Source organism: Carcharodon carcharias, chromosome 17, assembly GCF_017639515.1.
Source record: "Carcharodon carcharias isolate sCarCar2 chromosome 17, sCarCar2.pri, whole genome shotgun sequence".
NCBI classification, from domain to species: Eukaryota; Metazoa; Chordata; class Chondrichthyes; order Lamniformes; family Lamnidae; genus Carcharodon; species Carcharodon carcharias.
In genome coordinates, this window is record NC_054483.1 from 78,073,795 (window position 1) to 78,093,316 (window position 19,522).

Consider the following 19,522-nt stretch of genomic DNA (forward strand, 5'->3'; position numbering starts at 1 on the left):
TTTAATTTCAATTATGTCAACAATCCTAGACTAATTTCAGCAGAGGTTGTACTAATATGTTTGATCAGGCTGGTCCAATTAGCTTTGAAAATGTAATTTATGCATCTCATCCTCTTACCATTACTGATCTGAGCTAGGTTTTGTCACAGAAATCATTGCTCTAGAATCAATGATAGTGATTTATTTTTAGAGTTTGAATTTATCATTAAGTCATGTCCTTTGAGCGATTAAACCACTTTCAGTCATATACCATTTCATACCTACATTTAAATTTTGAGTAATAAAAATCCATGAAATAAAGGACACTTTTTAAAAAAAAATCTAGTTCAATAATAACATCTTTCAATATTTTCACTTATAAAGGTTCTGGTTGGGAGTGGTGGGCGGGGGGGTCAGGAAAACAATTTTGCTCAAAGATTATATGTTGTTTAACTAGTGTCTCTGGTACTTAATCTGGTTTCATGTGTCATTACATGGTGACATCAAATAATTCATGTCTGTTTTAAAATATCAGCTTCATTTCCAAGCAAAAATTCAAACAACATATAATCATAAATCTCTGATTAAAATTGTGTAATGTGGAAACTAATTTACTGACTTTACTTAAATTGTGAAAATTGTTTTATTAATAAATATCATTTATAATATAAAATATTGCTAACTGAATGCATACAGCACCACCTCTATATCATGATGTAAAGATCTGATGATATGCAGTTCTGCTACCTCATCTCTCTCCCCAATAAACACTGGCTCAGCAATCACTTCCTCGTGTTAACATTTTGAGATTATACTATAATCTATGCAGTTTGCCATTGAGAATTCAATGGAAATTTAACTAAACTGGTTTCAAAACATGATGAAAGGGACTGCCAGTTTCTAATCTTATTTATGTTACAATTGGATCAACACTAAGTTCATCTATATTAACCTTACCCTTTAGGCTGTTAGCTAAGTAGTTCTACTGAGTTATTTAAAGGATTAAGTAGCAGTTTCAAAAATTCTTTGCTCTGACTGTAATGATCATTTCCTGATACACACTACAAAAGCATAAGTATGCTTTTTACATACGTCCGTTCATTTTATTACCAATTTTCACTGAAGAATCTTAAATAAAACTAAGAGTTAACATATTGTTTTGAGTTTGCTCTTTATTAATTATTAGCTGCCTGCACTACATTGATTTTATGAGAAAGATAAACCACATTGGAAACAATGTATCTGTACATGACACACCATGATGTTCCTTTGGCAAAATTCATATTTGAAAAGGAGTTGCCAGTGAGAGTACTGTATCTTCCTTCAGAATATTTAGAATTAACTGACAATTTAGTGTCAATATGATTATTACATTTTTCCCTTTTATTTTATTATCCACCTTATTATAGCGAGCTGCCACTTTGCAACTTTCTCTTAGAGTTGAAGTTAAGTTAATGTATTACCTAAACTCCTTCATGATGTGGACAACCATGCTACTTATGCTTTACTGTAATGTACTGTAATACAGGGTAAAGCACTGTTGGGATTCAACTCCCAAAATTGGGCACCTATCCAAAAACTAGATGGATACTGACAAAATTAATTAGATATAAACTTAGCTGATCTGAGGTCCAGCGATCACTCAGATATTATGTGCTTATTTGAATTGCTACTGCCCAAAAGAATTCTTGGAACATTACTTTCCATGATAACAATTTATGTTAAGCCAATGCATAAGCAAATCACAGGATTCTTCCTTTTAGTCTCAGAATTATTTTTGTGTCTTTTTATTTGGAAGTATAAGGTTACATGTGCAGTGATCATGGGGAGTGTAATCATCTGCTAGATTCCTCTAGGCAAAATTGCAGCTGCACAAAAAACTCCAGCTCAAATAATCAGCTTGATGATCTATCCCAAAGAATCCATAACACTGCATGTCTCTACTGCTATATTGATAACAATTGGTTACATATTTTGAATTAAATGTAGAAAAGCATTTCCCAGAGTTTGCACTAAGAATAACAGCACTCACTTATTATAGAGTAAATTGGACAGCAACTTCCAATGCTCTCACATGTACAATTAAACATGGAAATTAGGAAGTTCCTGTCTGATAAGCCCTGCTACCCCACAAGCTTTGCCACACTGGTACCTTGCTGAGAGATTTGAGCATTGAAATACATGTAACAACATAACATTGCTGTAATTATCTAATAATTCCAGATGAAATATGGCAGAAAAAAATAGGACCTGTGCATTAAGGTATAAGTGCAATTTATCAGTGTGATGAATCTTTATCACTGCCAAATGAAATTTTACAAGTGTGAGATCTCATTCCTTCAGATTTTAATCATTGTTGGATGCTTTTTAAAAATTGAAAATATTTTAATTCACTTTTTCTTTGTGCCTTTAATCTCCCTCAAACTATTTTTTTCTTTCCTTCACTTTATTTCACTTTCTGTACCTGATTTGAATTAAATTAAATTTTTTAATTTATACTTTCTCATTTAGACTCTGAGCTTGATCTCAACTTTTTCAAAACCCATTCACTTGTCTTGAGTTAAAATCAAGCTGAGCATGTTTCAGTGAGGATTTTCAAATCTGACTGACTTGCTGGGCTGAATTTTCCCAGCACATGGAGTTGGGAATTGGCATCAGGAGGAGTCAGGAAAACATCAGGTTGGCTCCCAGTGTTTACGCGTTGCCAGGCATATTTCCCAGAGGCAGCCGGGAAGTCAGAACAGGAGCCCACTGACCTGCAGCCAGCATCAACTGAGGCTATTAACTGGGCCTGAAGAACTGAGCTAACTCACCCCGAAGGAAAGGAACCACTACAGAATGTTACCACTGTCCACATAACCTTTTTAGCATGTTTTAGCTAAATTGTAACAACCTGGATATTGATAGTACAGAACTTGAGTATTGCTGAAAAAAGAGACAGGTCAAAGTTTTTTGTCTTGCACTCATCAGGTCACATGTCAAGAATAAGGGGAAAACAACCATTTTTACAATACGTGAAAAGAGTGCTGAATCATCAGCAAGTGGATTCCAATTGGTAGAAGCATTACCATGGAGAATACACCAGTGATGGTGACTGATAGTTAACTGCCGAGCATTGTTTGAAATTTAGACCAGGTAACATTGCCCTGAAGAATGAGTCAGTAAATGGCTGCCACTTGTTTAGCTGAAACAGGCACAATGTCTGTACATGGTTTTTTTGTCTGCAAAGAACAGGGCCCTGTGTGTTAATATATGTAGCTTCCAGTACATACAAATGCACCATACTGTGAGCCTGAATGACAATCTTAAATCGGTTGTCAGTGTAATTCTTAGCAAACTGAAGATTATTTAGCAAATGTTGTCCAATTATGGAATCACATCAAAACACGCTGTTTTGAGTTTGGCAAGCACAGCCTAGTTGGGTATGGTGTATACCTTGCTCACTGCAAACACCAGCTGGGATATGCTGTTTGATACGATCTGCCATCTTTGGGACATACAGCCTCCATACCTAGCATCAGAATGGCACCGAAGTTTATATACACATTACTCATTTGTGAGATAGGCAGAATGTCTTTTTGGCTTGACAGCAGCGTCCTGTTAGTGGCGAATACTGTAAGAATCCCAATGCATATATTGATCAGTGAAGGCAGGCTTGCAGTAGACCGTGATAGAGAATCCTCTGGCAGATTTCTCAACTAGTACGTCAAGTAAGGGAAGTTCATTTGACTGCTTCACTTCAAAAGGTGAATTTGAGCGTAGGATGGAGCCCATTAAAACATATAAGGAAATTATTACATGCAGCTGTGGATTTAAATATAGCAAATGTATCATCCACATTTTACAAATATGTAAGGGGTAGATGGTTAGGTGTCATTCCATTGAAGACACATTTCTCATGGAACCCAACAAAGATGTTTGCGAGAGCTGGGCCTAGAGGGGATCCCATGGCAATACCACCTATTTTGGGCGTATATTTACTGCTGCACTACATCATGGTGATCTAGACCTGCTACCTTGGTGTGAATCAGTATTCATTGAACTTATGAACTTGACAACCTGCGCAGTTGAGTTCAGTTTTAATGACACCATGTACACGCAAATAGATGGTGTTGTCATGGGATCCCCTCTGGGCCCAGCTCTCGCAAACATCTTTGTTGGGTTCCATAAGAAGTGTCTTCAATGGAATGACACCTAACCTCCTACTCTTTGCATATTTCCAATATGTAAAAATTTGAGGCCCCAGTACAGACCCCTGAGGGACTCCGTTCATTATACCCTGCCAATCAGAAAATGACCCACTTATGGATACACTCTGTTTTCTGCCAGTCAATCTTAGAGTCATAGAGTTATACAGCACTGAAACAGACCCTTCATCCCATCGTGTCCATGCCGGCCATCAAGCACCTATCTATTCTAATCCTATTTTCCAAACTTGGCCCGTAGCCCTGTATGCTATGGCATTTCAAGTGCTCATCTAAATACTTCTTAAATGTTGTGAGGATCTTCTATCCATGCTAATATGTTACCCTCTGCACCATGAGTTTTTATTTTTCACGATGACCTTTGATGTGACCCCTTATCGAATGCCTTCTGGAAATCCAAGTACAGTACATCTACAGGCTCCCCTTTATCAATGGCACAAGTTACTCCTTCAAAGAATTCCAGTAGATTGGTTAAACATGATTTCCCTTTCACAAAACCATGCTGACTTTTCCTGATAACCTTGAGTTTCTCTAACCTCTTCAACCTATAACCTCTTTAATGATTGATTTTAGCACTTTCCCCATGACAGACATAAGGCTAACTGACCTATAGTTTCCTGTTTTCTGCCTGCCTCCCTTCTTGAATAGAGGGCTTATATTTGCTACTTTCTAGTCTGATGGAGCCTTTCTGGAAATCTCATGAATTTTGGAAAATTAACACCAACGCATCTATGACCTCATTAGCCACCTAGTTTAATACCCTATGATGAAGTCCATCAGAACTTGTAGACTTGTCAGCCTGCAGTTCCAACAGTTTGCTCGTAAGGCTTCCTTGGTGACTGTAATTTCACCAAGTTTCCTTCTCCAACCTCTTAATTTATGGCTATTATGGAATTTTTTTTGTATCCTCTGTCATGATGACAGAAGCAAAATATTTGTTCATTTCATCCACCATTTCTTTATTATATACTAGTAATTCCCCATTGTCATCCTCTGGAGGACTAACACTCACTTTACTTACTCTTTTCCCTTTTAAATATCTGAAGAATCTCTTGCTATCCATTTTTTACATTTCTAGCTAGCTTCCTCTCATACTGTAATTTCTTTCTCCTGATTATCTTTTAATCATTCTCTGCCATTCCTTATATTCTGACCAATCGCCTGATCTGCCACTCATCATTGCAGTTATATGCTTTTTCCTTCAGCTTGATGCTTTCCTTAACTTCTTTAGTTAGCAAGTAATGGTGGGTGCTCCCCCTAGAATATTTCTTTATAGAAGGAATGTGCTTATTATGAATATTATGAAATATGCCCTAAATGTCTCCCACTGCTGCTCTATTGATCTATCCTCTAGGCTAGTACCCCAGTTCACTTAAGCTAGCTCAGCTCTCATGCCCACATAGTTGCCCTTTTTAAGTTTAAACTACTAGCCTTAGATCCACTCCTATCTCCTTCAAACTGGATGTAAAATTCAATCATATTTTGGTCCTGCTACCTAGGGGTGCCTTCACTCAGAGTTCATTAATTAATCCTGTCACATTTCACAATATCAGCTCTAATATATCCTGCTTTTTGGTTAGTTCCAGAATGTGCTGCTCTAAGAAACTGTCTTGAAAACATCATCCAGGCTACCAATATCAATCTGATTTTTCCAGTTTATACATAGATTAAATCACCCATGATTATTGACGTCCCTTTATCACAAGCACACAATATTTCTTCTTGTATACTTTGTCCTACATTGTGGTTACTGTTAGGGGGCCTGTAGACCACAATCACTAGTGACTTCTTTCCCCTACTATTCCTCACCCCCACCCAAACCGATTCTACATCCTGATCTCCTGAACTAAGGTCAACTCTAACTATTGCACCAATGCCATGTTTGATCATCAGTACTACCCCTCCACCTTTACCTAGCTTCATATTCTTCTTGAATATCATATACCTCTCAATATTCAGGACCCAATCCTTCTCATCCTGCAGCCATGTGTCTGTAATGGCTATCAGATATCACATTTATTTACTTCAAATGTGCGCTATCAATTATTTTACTTTGTTATGAATGCTACATGCATTCAGATACAGAGCCTTCAGTTTTGCCTTTTTGTCAACTTTGTAACATCTAGTCTTGACTGTTGGTGCATTCCTAGGTTTTTTTTCCCTCTTTCCCTTCCTGCCATTTTCTGACTGTCATTTCGCATATTAATATTTTTCCCTCCTACTTTGACACTACCCCATGTTTGGCAACTTCTACCCAAGTTTGATCCCTCACCCCACTTATTTAGTTTAAAGCCCTCTCTGTCTACATAGATATTTGGCTCGCAAGATCACTGGCCCCTGCATGGTTCTGGTGTAGGCTGTCTTAATAGTATAGCTCCCATTCTCCCCAGTACTAGTGCCAATGTCCCATGAACCGGAACCCACTCCTCTCACGCTAGTCTTTGAGACACACATTCATCTCTCTAATCTTAGTTGCCCTATGCAAATTTGCACGTGGCTTATTACCTTTAAGGTTCTGCTTCTTAGTTTAATGCCTAGCTCCTCATACTGACATTGCAGAAACTCTTTCCTAGTTCTACCTATGTCAATGGTACCCACATGGACCACGATAACTAGATCCTCCCCCTCCAAGTTCCGCTCCAGCCCTGAGCAGATGTCCTGAGCCCTGGGACCGGGAAGGCAACACAGCCATCTGGACTCTCGCTCTTTACTGCAGAGAGCAGTGTCAATCCCTCTCACTATACTGTCTCTACAACCACTACATTCCGATTTGCTCCCCCCACTTGAATGGCATCCTGTACCATGGTGCGATGGCCAGCCTGCTCATCCACCTGGAAGACCTCGCTTTTGTCTGCACAAATTTTGAATACCTCAAACCTGTTTGACAATTGCAAAGCCTAAGGTTCCTCCACTCCTGTCTGCTCAGTCCCTTTACCTGCCTCAGTCACGGTCACACTCTCCTGTCCCTCACTGCTGATCAAAACAGACGACCCTATTCTAAGGGGTGTGACTATCTTCTGGAACAACGTGTCCAGTTATTTCCCTCCTTTATGTTGCAGTGTCTGTAATTCGGCTTCCAGATCAATAATCCTGATTCAGGATTCCTCTAGCTGCTTACACTTTCTGCAGATGTGTTTGTCCTGGATTGCCTTGGCATCAAAAAGCACCCACATTCCATGGCTGCAACATAAGAACTGTCCTGCCATTGTTGTGTATGTTACTTAGTTACTTTCTTAATTAATTTAAAATAATTCCTATGTATACTGCAATTTACTGTGCTTACTAGTTGTTAGTACCACCCAATAAAACTAAAGGTTATATGATACTTAATTGCACTGATATGTGCTTTGAGTATTTATTTTAATTATTTTAACACTTTAAATTTTTTTAGTTTTTTTATTTATAGATCTACCTTAACTCCTGTGTCCTAAACTGGTGATTAACATACTATCCCTTACACCAAGCACTTATCGACCAATCAACTTACGAGTTTCCTGTGATGTTGCAGTTGTTTTTTTTAAAACTCAGTTTCTTTGGCAACTGAGATGCCGACTCCCAATCCCCTATTGCCTCTGTTCAGCTCCCAGGTAGCAAAGGCCGCGCTCCAGTCCCTGGGCTTTATATATGCCACTCCCGACTGCCTCTGTTCAGCTCCATCCTGTGCTCAAATTCACCTTTGAAATGGAGCAGTCAAATGAACTTCCCTTCCTTGACATACTAGTTGAGAATTCTGCCAGGGGGTTCTCTACAATGGTCTACTGAAAGGCTACCTTCGCTAATCAAGATACATGATGGGATTCTTACAGCTCCACACTATAAGATTGGTCTTATTGGCAACCTTGTAAATCGGGCCTGAGCCATTTGTTCACCATGCAAGCTTGATATTGAAATAGGGTGCAAAGACATCCTGCGGGATAATGGTTACCCTAATCAGATCATTTCACACTGTAGATCTAGCAAACTCATGAAGTGGTCTAAGGCCCTCATTTTCAGCCCTGAAAAGTGCTCAGTCTACCTCAGATTACCTTAGAAGGGCACGGTATGAAAAATTGAGCAACAAGTTAAGCTAGCTATTTCATGCTGCTATTATGTAGTAGCAACACAAGCGGTATTTGCCACTAACGGGATGCTGCCATCAAGGCCAAAAAGACATTCTGCCTATCACACAAGTGAGTAATGTAGTATATGAATTTCAGTGCTACGGTGATGCTAGATATGTAGGTCGTAAGTCCAAAAGACAGAAGATCGTATCAAACAGCATGACTCAGCCGCTGTTCACAACGGGCAAAGGTACAGACCATACCCAACCAGCCTATACTTACAAACTCAAAACAGTGTCCAGCATTAGATGTGATTCCACAATTGGACAACGTTTGTTCAATAATCCTCAGTGTGCTAAGAATTATGTTGACAACCAATTTAAGATCATCAGCTGGGCCCATAGTGTGGTGTGTACTGGAAGCTACATATATTAATACACATGGCCCTGTTCTTTGCAGATAGAAGGAACATGTACACATTTTGTTTAGCTGAAACAGGTGCAATGTAAGTGGCAGCCATTCGCTGACTCATTCCTCAGGACAATGCTGCCTGGTTTGAATTTCAAACAATGCTTGGCAGTTAACAGTCAGTCACCATGCCAAGGTGCATTCTCCATGGCAACGCCTCTACCAATCAGGGTCCACTTGCCAACCAATCAGCACTCTCTTTACATACAGTATAAATTGTTGTTTTCCCCTTATATTTGTATTCTTGTGAAGTGTAATGATGAGTGCACAATGAAAAGCCCCGTCATGTCTCCTTTTTCAGCAATTACCTGGATATAATAAGGGTCCGGGCATCTCTCCTCAGTAATGTACATATCTACTGAAGAGTGTACAGAGAGGATGAGTTTTCATGTTTGGATACAGAAGACTGAGAGAATATATTTTCAAAATTATATAAAAGTTTATTAACGAACCAAACATGTAATTCACATGTGATAGTATATCATTGCAACATTGGTAGTTCTTGGAAAGGTAAGTATAATCTTAAGACCAAAAGACATAGGAGCAGAAATTAGGCCATTTGGCCCATTGAGTCTGCTCCGCTATTCAATTATGGCTGATAAGTTTCTCAACCCCATTCTCCTGCCTTCTCCCCATAACCTTTGATCCCCTTAACAATCAAGAACCTATCTATCCCGGTCTTAAATATACTCAATCACCTGGCCTCCACAGCCTTCTGTGGCAATGAATTTTCCATAGATTCACCACTCTCTGGCTAAAGAAGTTTCTCCTCATCTCGGTCCTAAAAGTATACTCTGAGACTGTGCCCTCGGGTCCTAGTCTCTTCTACTAATGGAAACATCTTCCCCACGTCCACTCTATCCAGGCCTTTCAGTATTCTGTAAGTTTCAATCAGATCCCCCCCTCAATCTTCTAAACTCCAGAGTGTAGACCCAGAGACCTCAAACGTTCCTCATATGTTAAGCCTTTCATTCCTGGGATCATTCTTATGAACCTCCTCTGGACCCTCTTCAGGGCCAGCACATCCTTCCTGAGATACGGGACCCAAAATTGCTCACAATATTCTAAATGTGGTCTGACCAGAGCCTTATAAAGCCTCAGCAGCACATCCCTGCTTTTATATTCTAGTCCTCTCAAAATAAATGCCAACATTGCATTTGCCTTCCTAACTACTGACTCAACCTGCAAGTTAACCTTAAGAGAATCCAGGACTAGGACTCCCAATTCCCTTTGCACTCCAGATTTCTGAATTCTCTCCCCATTTAGAAAATAGTCTATGCCTCTATTCTTTCTACCAAAGTTCATGACCTCACACTTCCCCACATTGTATTCCATCTGCCACTTCTTTGCCCATTCTACTAACCTGTCCAAATCCTTCTGTAGCCTCTCCGCTTCCTCAATATTACCTGTATCTCCACCTATCTTTGTATCATCTGCAAACTTAGCCAGGATGCCCTCAGTTCCTTCACCTAGATCATTAATGTATAAAGTGAAAAGTTGTGGTCCCAACACTGACCCCTGCGGAACTCCACTAGTCACCGGCTGCCATCCTGAGAAGGACCCTGTTATCCCCACTTTCAGCCTCCTTCCAGACAGCCAATCTTCTATCCATGCTAGTACCTTGCCTCTAACACCATGGGCTCTTATCTTACCGAGCAGCCTCCTGTGCAGCACCTTGTCAAAGGCCTTCTGGAAGTCCAAGTAGGTAACATTCATTGGCTCTCCTTTGTCTAACCTACCCGTTACCTCCTCAAAGAATTCTAACAGATTTGTCAGGCATGACCTCCCCTTGATGAAACCATGCTGACTTTGCCCTATTTTAACATGCACTTCCAAGTATTCTGAAATCTCATCCTTAATAATGGACTCTAAAATCTTACCAACGACCGAGGTCAGGCTAAGCGGCCTGTAATTTCCCGTCTTTTGCCTCACTCCCTTCTTAAACAGGGGGGTTACATTAGCAATTTTCCAGTCCTCTGGGACCCTCCCTGACTCCAGTGATTCCTGAAAGATCACCACTAACGCTTCCATTATCTCTTCAGCTATCTCCTTCAGAACTCTGGAATGTAATCCATCTGGTCCAGGTGACTTATCCACCTTCAGACCTTTCAATTTTACTAGCACCTTCTCCTTGGTAATGGCCACCATACTCACCTCTGACCCCCACGACTCTCTTGAACTTTGGGGATGTTACTCGTGTCTTCCACTGTGAAGACTGACGCAACGTACCTATTCGGTTCCTCCGCCATTTCTTTGTTCCCCACTACTACTTTTCCAGCATAATTTTCCAAGTGGCCCAATGTCTACTTTTGCCTCTCTCTTACCCTTTATATATCTAAAAAAAACTCTTGCAATCTTCTTTTATATTACTGGCTAGTTTACCCTCATATTTAATCTTCTCCCTCCTGATTTCTTTTTTAGTTGTCCTCTGTTGGTCTTTGTAGGCTTCCCAATCCCCTGGTTTCCCACTGCTCTTCGCCGCATTGTATACTTTCTCTTTAGCTTTTATGATGTCCCTGACTTTCCTTTTCAGCCATGGTTGCCTCATCCTCCCTTTAGTATGCTACTTCTTCCAAGGGATGAATTTTTGCTGTGTCTCCCAAATTACTCCCAGAAACTCTTGCCATTGCTATTCCACTGTCTTTCCTGCTAAGATCATCTCCCAGTCAATTCTGGCCAACTCCTCTTTCATGCCTCTGTAGTTGCCTTTATTCAACTGTAATAACGTTACATTTGATTCCAACTTTTTCCTCTCAAATTCAGGGGAAATTCTATCACATTATGGTCACTTCCTCCTAAGGGTTCCTTCACCTTAAACTCCCTTATTAAATATGCCTCATTACACATCACTAAATCTAGAATTGCCTGTTCCCTAGTGGGCTCCACCACAAGCTACTCCAAAAAGCCATCTCATAGACATTCCACAAATTCCTTTTCTTGGGATCCACTACCAACCTGATTTTCCCAGTCTACCTGCATATTGAAATTCCCCCATGATCACTGTAACCTTGCCTTTCTTACACGCCTTTTCTATCTCCTGGTGTATTTTGTGCCCCACATCCTGACTACTGTTCGGAGGCCTGTACATAAATCCCATTACGGTTTTTTTACCTTTGCGATTCCTCAAATCCACCCACACAGATTCTACATCATCTGACCCCATGTCATTTCTTGCTATTGATTTAATTTAATTTCTTACTAACAAAGCAACCCCGCCCCCTTTGCCAACCTGCCTATCTTTTCGATTGGATGTATATCCTTGGATATTTAGCTCCCAGTCCTGATCCCCTTGCAGCCATGTCTCCATGATGCCCACCACATCATACCTGCCAATTTCAATCTGCGCCACAAGCTCATTTACCTTATTTCGTATACTGCATGCAATTAGATACAACACTTTCAGTCCTTTATTTCCCATCCCCTTTCTCATTATCTGATGTACTTGAAGTTAGATTCCTAGCTCTTTCCAAACACTCTGTTCTATTTTGTGTTATGGAGAATTTAATAGCCTCTCCTGGGCTCTCCTTTCTTTTCAGTTTTTTCATAATTTTTCATGAAGTTGAATCCACCCTCCACACGCTAACCAGCTGCTTTGTTTCCCATTAGTCATACTTCTTGGAGTTTTACCCTTCCCTTCCCCACCCACTTTCTAGTTTAAAGTCCTGTTGACCACCCTATTTATCCTCTTTGCTAGAGCATTGGTCCCAGGTCAATTCAGGTGGAGACCACCCCAATGGTACAGATCCCTCCTGTTCCAATACTGATGCCAGTGCCCCACGAAATGGAAGCCCTCTTTCCCACACCACTCCTTTAGCCACGTGTTTATTTCCCTTATTCTCGCATCCCTATGCCAATTTGCACGTGGCTCGGGTAGTAATCCGGAGATTATAACCCTTGAGGACCTGTTCTTTAATTTAGTTTCCTAGTTCCTGGTAATCCCCAAACAGGCCCTCTTTCCTAGTCTTACCTATGATATTTGTCCCAATGTGGACCACAAAAACTGGATCCTCCCCTCTAATATCCTTTCAAGCCGGTCAGAGATGTCCTTCACCTTGGCACCGGGCAGACAACATACCATACAGGACTCTCGATCCTGCTTACAAAGGATGCTATCAATTCCCCTAATTATAGAATCCCCTACAACTACCACTTGTCTTTTTGCTCCCCCCTCTTGAATGGCCTCCTGTGCCACAGTCAGCTGGCTCATCCTCCCTACATCCCTGTTCCTCATCCACACAGGGAGCTGGTACCTCGTATCTGTTGGAGAAGGTCAAGAGCTGAGGCTCCTCTGTTCCTGAACACAGGATCCCTCTAACTGCCTCACTTGCAGTCACACCCTGCTGACCCTGACCACTGACTGAATTTGAGGTACTTAATCTATCGAGTGTGACCGCCTCCTGAAACAAAGCGTCCAGGTAACTCTCCCCCTCCCGGATGTGCCGCACCGTCTGGAGCTTGGACTCCAGCTCATCAATTCTGAGCCGGAGTTCCTCCAGGAAGCAACACTTGCTGCAGATGTGGTCACTGCAGCTCGCAATGGGATCTGCCAGCTCCCATATCATACAACTACAGCACATCATCTGCCCAGCCATCTCGACTTAGTTAATTAATTTATTAATTAGCTTTGCAGTGTTTTTTTTTTTCAAATTTGGTGCAGATTTCCTACCAACCAATCAGATCACAGCTTTCCTGTGATGTCAATTTTTCAGTTATGGCTTCAGTTACTCTGTGCCCCGGGGTCACCGTTCCAGTGCTCCTCCCTCCGAGTCTGCTCCCTGGAGACAAGGCCACGAATCCCCGAGGTAAGCTAGATTTATACTCACCGCTCCGGTCCTCCTCCCTCCGAGTCTGTTCCCAGGATTTACTCACCAATCAGCTGCTTTTTCTTTAAAATCCACTTTCAGAAGAGTGTCCCTCACAGGTCTGGTGAACTCCTGAAGGCACTGCCTCTTCCTCTGTCTCTTTTTTTAGGTTTGAGGAGGAGGCAGGGATGGAACCACTACAACAATGTAATATTTGGGGTTATTCTGTTCTTTGACAGTGGGTCCTCCTCGATTCCCTCCTGAGCCACGGTGTCTCCGGCGACTTCTCCCAGAATGCTTCAGTCATTTCTCACCAGTGCCCTCTGTTGGATGCTCTTCCTCCTGTTGAGCGCAAGAGTCCTTCTCCTCGATTCCCTCCTGAGTCGTGGTGTCTGTGGCGACTTCTCCCAGAATGCTTCAGTCACTTCTCACCAGTGCCCTCTGTTGTCTTCTAATAGAGAATCCAAGTTGGAGTCTTATGAACGTCACAGAAAGACATTTAAGAATTTCATCAACACTTAAAAGTAGAATTTCTCTTAAATCCCCAAGTAGAAAGCTACAGAGTCTAGCAAGATACATCTATCCCAATTAAGGAACTATTGTCACCACACTGCAGCAGCTTCCTTTACTTTGAGACACACTGGAGTGAATTCAACAAATCTAAAAGTCCTACTGCGACATTCTAATATTTATAATATTAAAAAGCTGAACCAGCAGGAAGCAAATCAAGCACATGCGCTGGGCAACATCCTTCGAGCACATAGAACACAGATTCAGATGGTGGTAACTTCCTTGCTATACAATTGTATCTCAAGATTGGAACTCATTTTCTCGCTTTTATTTGACAGTTGCTTTAGGGGCATCCTTAAAATTTAAAGTTGTCCATTGTTAGATTGTGGTGGTTTGCAAATTATCAATGCCTTACTCAGATAATGTATGCATGATTTGCAAAGGCAGTTCCTATTTGGCAGGAAGTGCCTTGTTTTCAAGGATATGCCATACAGTACGCTGATATCCTTCATTATGCCCAGGCATGTTTATGAACTTTTAAACCCCTATCTAGTAGATAAATTCTGCTTTTAATTCTTAATCTCTACTTCATAGAATCAGTCCTTTTAATTTTATGAAGTCCTTATTCCAGCTGGATTCCTTCACAATCAAAGCTGGGGACACCTTGAGCAGAGCCTCCATTGCCTTCAGCCATTGTTTCACTCTGCTTACCAGGAAATATCCACCCCATGGCAACTGGTCCATGCATCCCTGAGCCATCATCGCAACACACCACTCAAGGCTGAGGCCATACTGTGCAGGTCAGTGTGAGCATCCTGCAATCACTCGCTTTCTCAGAGGATCACCACATTCTCAATGGAGGAAGCCATTTGCTACACTAAAGACAAGGTGACATTCATGGCATGAATGGATTCTTCCATCATGTGCGCATGGAGCAAACAACTGCTGGGAACTCTGACAGATGTCCACATATTTCCTAATGCTGCTTCACTGATGCCCCCACACTGCCCCCCAAGGCCCAGTATTTGCATGAAGCTGAGCATTGCTGGGCCTGTCCTCAATCTTACAATGGGAACTGGCCAGATGGTCATGGCCTCCATTAACCGCTCTGGCACGTCTGCCGTGTTCACCAGCTAGTGTCACCTGTTCTAAATATGCATTGATGCACGTCAGCATGAGTCTATGTAGTAGTGGAGGGTGCATTGGATTGATATGACAGTATCTTTTCAAATAGCACCTCCTCCTCTGAGGTCTATGCCGGCTACAATGCCCGCTGTGGTGCCACCTCTACTGCTGGCTCTGTGGGGGAGACAAGAACGCAATTAATGATGTCTCTACATTCCCCCTTCTTCCTGCCTGGTATGAGCTCCTGAACTTGCCACTCAAAAGACACAGAGAAGGTTTTGCATCTGCAGCCACCACATCTCTCACTTGCTCAAGGGACCAGACCCGCCTTGCTCTCTGTGACAGCCTGGTCTGTTGCCACTCTGCCAAGCGTCATTTCCCCCTCCTTCAACTGTGTTATCATTGTGAAGTAGGGGACACCACCGCCCGGATGTCTCTGCTCCCTTGCATAATGAGCTCTTGTCTCCTGCAACGACACAAAGAAAGAGGGTAACACAACTCTCCTGCCCCTGCAATGCTCATAAGACTGAGCCACTTTCAGTGGCCATCATTGCAGCACTGGGAAGCTTGCTGCATGTGTTCATCCACACTTGGCACCACATCAAGCACTAATGATTAGCCATGGTGCTCTGGTGTGACACTACTGTTACTCTTGATGCACATGAGGTCATGTTGAGTCCTTATGCATGGGCCAGTCATGTTACTGCTCATGTCATGGCTGTCATATTATATATGCAGGCTCCCACTTAGCCACCATGCATGCCAGCATGCATGCCACTCACCTTATCAGCCCTCACTGGGTCATTGAAGCATTTCCGGCACTGCACCCAGGTTTGTTCCACAATCTTTGGCCATCTCCAGCCAGAGCTTCACCATGAGGCTCATGTTCTTCTTCATTCATCCTCTGGGAATAGTACCTCTCCTTTTCCTCACTGCCTGCAGGAGCACCTCCAGGGAGCATCACTGAAGTTTGGAATGGCTCCTAAATGCCCTCTTAAATGGCCTAGCAAGCCACTCAGTTTTATCAAACTGCGGCAAAACCAATAAAAAGGAATGAAACTGGGCGGACGACCTGGCATCAGCCCAGGCACCGGAAACAACAACAGCAAACCCAAACCTGTCAACCCTGCAAAGTCCTCCTTACTAACATCTGAGGCCTTGAGCTGACAAGTTGTAAGTAACATTCGCGCCATACAAGTGTCAGGCGATGACCATTTCCAACAAGAGAGAATCCAACCATCGCTCCTTGATGTTCAATGGCATTACCATCACTGAATCCCCAATGTCAATATCCTGGGGGTTGCCATTGACCAGAAACTGAACTGGACTAGCCATATGAATACTGTGGCTACAAAAGCAGATCAGAAGCTAGAAATCGTATGATGAGTAACTCCCTCCTGACTCCCCAAAGCCTGTCCACCATCTACAAGGCACAAGTCAGGAGTATGATGGAATACTCCCCACTTACCTGGATGAGTGCAGCTCCTACAACACTGAAGAAACTGGACACTGTTCAGGACAAAGCAGTTCATTTGATTGGCACCACATCCACAAACATTCACTCCCCCCACCACCAACGCACAGTAGCAGTAGTGTGTGTACCGTCTACAAGATGCACCGCAGGAATTCACCAAGGCTCCTTAGACAGCACCAACTAAACCCACGACCACTACCACCTAGAAGGACAAGGGCAGCAGATAAATGGGAACACAACCACCTGGAAGTTGCCCTCCAAGTCACTCACCATCCTGACTTGGAAACATACCGCTGTTCCTTCACTGTCACTGGGTCAAAATCCAGGAACTCCCTCCCTAACAGCACTGTGGGTGTACCTACACCACATGGACTGCAGAAGTTCAAGAAGGCAGCTCACCACCACCTTCTCAAGGGCAACTAGGGATGGGCAATAAAGGCTGGCCCAGCAAGCGAAGCCCACATCCCGTAAATGAATTTTTAAAAATCAAGGATGAATTAATGAAAGTTACTTTTCTAGGCCAGCATTGAGGTCGTTGTGTGAAGTAATTTTAGGTAGTCTCTAAAAAGAATAAAAGAATCAAACACCTCATGATTTGACACCAAATTGGATAACTTACTCCAGGATGACTGGTTACGAAATAGTAACGTTATAGACAACAGTAGAGATGTTCACCTAAGGTTGGGCTTAGACAAGTTAGACAACATGGGGGTAATTTTAACCTTACTAAATTTGGAAAATAAGATCATATAAGATCTAAAAAAAGGGCTGGTTAATCCAATTCCATCAGGTTAAACTTATCCACAGAGGGTGAGCTTTACTATACAAAATTCTGCCCTGCAAGCGTTTGATGGTGACAGTCATTGGTGAAAATAGGAACTGTTCTAGTCCCCAGGACTAACATTGCTCATCTCCATAAGCACGAAAAATGGTTATTTCCTATCTTCAAAGAAGCGATATGTGAGAATGTGCTCTGATGCCTAAATTGTAGTGTATTTCCAATTGCAGGAAGTAATATGGCAAGAAAATTTGTTGAAACGTGTGTTGAGTGAGCAGATTGTAAAAGCGAACATCGAGTCCCATGCTGGCAAGTACTTTCTTGGCTACCAAAGTGAATAATTTGGACAGTTGTAGCTTTGACATTGAATTTGAGGTGTACATAGCATTAAAAGTTGCAAAATTTAATAAAATAAGGTGGAACATTGAGGAAAACATCTAAAAACAAATTAATAATCCCATTGAAGTGAATGGATCTAAAATCTTTCCAAAAACTGCTCTAGCCAAGTCAATTATAATAATGGAATCATGAACAATAAAATATTTAGAGATGACCAAGAAGTAAACATATGTCCACTTTTGAAAATTGTGCACTTTGAAATATACTGTATCAAACAATTGTTGTTACTTGCAACACACCAATGACTGAGTACATTGCTATTTTACTTTCAATTTAATTAAAATATTTATATTACAGGCTACAGCGAATCAGATTCATAGAATCAAATATAAAATAATTTATCAGTATATTTTGAAAGAACTGACAAATACTTTTATATTTATTCAACCATGAGAAGGTGCAATAGAACAGTGCACAAATAAAGAAGATGGGATAATAGTTTTTGACTCGAAATGGAATGTCCACTGTGAGTTATTGCAAGCTGGCACCATTTGTACAGGTTGAAAAGCGAGAGCATTTTTCCAGCTTGTCACCGTTAGTAATAGTTCATTCAGTTGAATGATACCTCTAAATGCTCTGTTGCAAGTATCTCTCTCTTGCCATGAGCTGAAATGTATTAGTCTGTATGTAGGGATGGGGTGCATGCAGGCATATCATTTGACACATGCTTATACGTCCTAAATATATTGCATGAGTGTGTAAGTTGTTTTATTGCCCATTTCTGTTTGGTGTCTAGATCTCAAAGTTTATGTGATAAAAAAAATTAAATGAAACTAATGGCACATTCACCCTGTATTGAGTAAATTATGCGGGTATCGCCCAGGTCTTTGTACATTTTTATTCCTGCTTTCCCAAATGGAAATGTGTAATTAACACTTTTAAAATAAGGTCCAAATGATCTCTTATATTTGTGGGTTCCCTTGTCAGAATATTGTTTTTCTACATCCAATGGACTAGTGTCCTGCATCTAAGAGAAACAACAAACTCTGTTGCCAAATGATGAAAAGCAATGACTTTACCGCAACACAATATTTGCTCTAATGAGCAGTCTAATACATATATAGTTAAAGCAACTCTCAGGTGAAGTAAAAAGGTACAGATTTATGAATGTAATGTTTATTTGTTCAGTAGAAAATACCAACAGTGCAAAGAATTAATATATTGCTGAGCAGGTATGAGGAGGGTTACTTCAGTTTCCGGAGTTAGATTTGCAGCGATAGCATTTTACAGGTCACTATACTGAATTAAAAGGCAAAGCATCAATCATATCCTTTCAGCTAGATATTATTGTAACACATGCTTAAATTTCATAGAATTCTGTGAAGGTAGACTGATAATTAAAATAAATGTTGACATTATATGCTTCTGAAAGTGTTTTAATGGTTGAGGTTATAAATATACAACATGTGTGTTTGTAATTTTACTTTGATTGAAAGAGATAAGTGTTGAAACAGCAGAGTACAGTTACCCTGATATTATCACACAATGCAATAAATTAATGAGAATGAAGAGGATACCACTGAGGCCATTCAATAGCCTTTCCTCCTTGCCTGAATAGTCAGCTCCTCAGTTTTTCCTTATGTAGTCACACTATATATGATCCCAATGATTTATATGTTTTTAACGCTGGATTAACTGTATAATTTAAGAACATTTCACACATTTTGTAATTGTATTACAGTCAGCATTTAAAGTGCCATAATGTCTTGGGGGATGGGAGGGAGTGTTAGTTAGTCCCCCAA